This window comes from Suricata suricatta, chromosome 5 (assembly GCF_006229205.1).
Source record: "Suricata suricatta isolate VVHF042 chromosome 5, meerkat_22Aug2017_6uvM2_HiC, whole genome shotgun sequence".
NCBI lineage: Eukaryota > Metazoa > Chordata > Mammalia > Carnivora > Herpestidae > Suricata > Suricata suricatta.
In genome coordinates, this window is record NC_043704.1 from 3,073,059 (window position 1) to 3,075,497 (window position 2,439).

The window sequence follows — 2,439 nt, forward strand, 5'->3', positions numbered from 1 at the left end:
AGGTGAGGTCCAAATGTGAAGGAGGAAGAAAGGCCGTACAATGTGATTTGAGCAGCCATTCTGGAATGGAAATCAGTTTGTAAAACCTAGTTTTATGTCAATATGTTTCACAGAGGCACATCTGCTTTCCAATACATCACACCCTCACAAATCTCTAAGGGTTCTCCTTCAGTTCCACTTAAAAGTCCTTCACGTCCACAGTGAGGGCCTCCATAATCTCATTGGCTCTCCATTGCTTTGAGGGCTTGGGGTATTCTCTGTGTTGCTGAGGAAGTCTATATTCGTTCATTTCTGAGTGTTTGCCTTGAGTGAGAAGTGCGTCAGGGTAGCGGTAGGCATATTGGGATTTGGTGCTGAAATCCCAGGAACAGGGGACAGAGCCTATCTAAATTCTGCTTAATGCTTTCCAATATATGGAGGCTAGAATCCTAATCATACATAATTAAGACCCGCCAGGTTCATGATTTGTTAAAGCACCTCCCTAAAATGAGAAAATTTAACCTGTTATTTCACTTCCAAAGTTCCATTTTTGGGGCACATGTGTGGATCAGTTGCTGAAGGATCTGACTTCAGCTGTCATCATGATCTCACAGTCAGTGAGTCTGAGTCCCGCATAGGCCTCAGTGATGACAGCACAGAGTAACCTTGGAATCCTATCTCCCTCTTGCTCTGCTCCTCCCCTACTTGGTCTCTCTCTCTCAAAATTCATTAAAGTAAACTTACAAAAAGTAAGAAAAGTTCATTTTTGATAGTGTTAATGAGATTACAAAATTTCCACTCTATATGTTCCATTCCTCAATCGTAAAATAATTTAAATCTCTTCTTATTTTCCTAGAATTTCTACCTAATTAATGTCACAAGGGAGGCAGAACATTTAGAATTAAAAACTTGCAGTGTATAATAAAATCTCTATTCATTTTTTCTTAGTCATTGAATCATTTTTAATTTTGTCATGTGTAATAGGAAGTTCCTGTGATTTGTCATATATATTTTGATGTACTGAGTAGTTGCCTATGAGATTACATTACAATTCTTTGTATCAAAAACTTTTAAATATAGTTTGTAATGTTTATTTTTGAAAGATAGAGCAAGCATTGAGGGCTGAAATGAGGGACACACCAAATTTGAAGCAGGCTTCTGGCTCTGAGCTATCAGCACAGAGTCCTCCACAAGGCTCCAACTCCTAGACGCTGAGATCATGGCCTGAGCCCAAGTCCGACGCTTCACCTACTGAGCCACCTACCCACCTCTGTAGCTCTAAGGCTAACATCTCAGTGTGTAACCATGAAAGAGGGCCTATTTTCATTTATTGGCTGGTTTTCATGCAGAGGAAAATTGCAACGTGTATTCATCAATATCCACCCTGGAAATCTCTAATGAAAGCCCCTATGTATTTAGCACTTAAAAGACATTATTACACAGAATTTAAGGGTATAACTCAATTTTCAGAGTCAAGCAAGCAAAAAAGTTCATTTCTTTTGAGGTTTTCTTTTTTCCCATTTACATTGAGAGATGGAGAGGGAGAGGGGATGAGGGGCAGAGAGAGAGGACACAATTCCAGGCAGGCTCCACAGTGTCAGTGCAGACGGGGATGTGGGCTGGAGCTCACAAAGGATGAGATGAGGACCTGAGCTGAAACCGGGAGTCAGATGCGCAACCCTCACTGAGCCACCCACGAGCCCCAAAGCCTTTCATTTCTAAACATACAAACAACATCAAAGTTGCAAAATATGCCAACAATAGCGTATTTTAAAATATGGGGATTACATTTACATATAATCTGAGTGATGTAGAAAAACTCATGATTTGGGGCTCTTGGGTGCTCAGTCAGTCAAGTCTCAGTGTTTAACTTAGGTCATGATCTCATCGTTTGTGGGTTCATGTCCGCCATCAGGTTCTGTGCAGACAGCTCAGAGAGTGGCGCCTGCCTCAGACTCTGTGTTTCTCTCTCTTTCTGCCCCTTCCTCTCTCAGGCTCTCTCTCCATCTCTCAAAAAATAAATAAACATAAAAAAGAGAAGTATTTTAAGAAAAAGAAAAAGTAGTGATTCATTTTTCCTGAAGTTGACTTTTTCTGATTTCAGATTTGTGTATGACAAATTCTAATTCTAAGCATCAGACAGTATCAAGTGGAATGCCTTTACTTTCATTTTTACCTTTCAGCTGTATTTCCAAATGAAACTGACAGCCTCCTTTCAGAGACGTTTATAGGAACTTCTATCCAAAGAGGGTCAGTGGATGGATATAAAGGTAGTGCCCTTGAGGATGGACACTTAATGAGAGACCAGAACAAGGATGGGGACAGTGAGGGGCGTCAAGCACACCTGGGGACTCCTATTCCAGACTATGATGGTGAATGGCATCCATGTGGGGAGGTCTCTGATCAAAGCGCCAACCTCATTACACGTAAGAGTACACATTTAGGAGAGAATCACTCTAA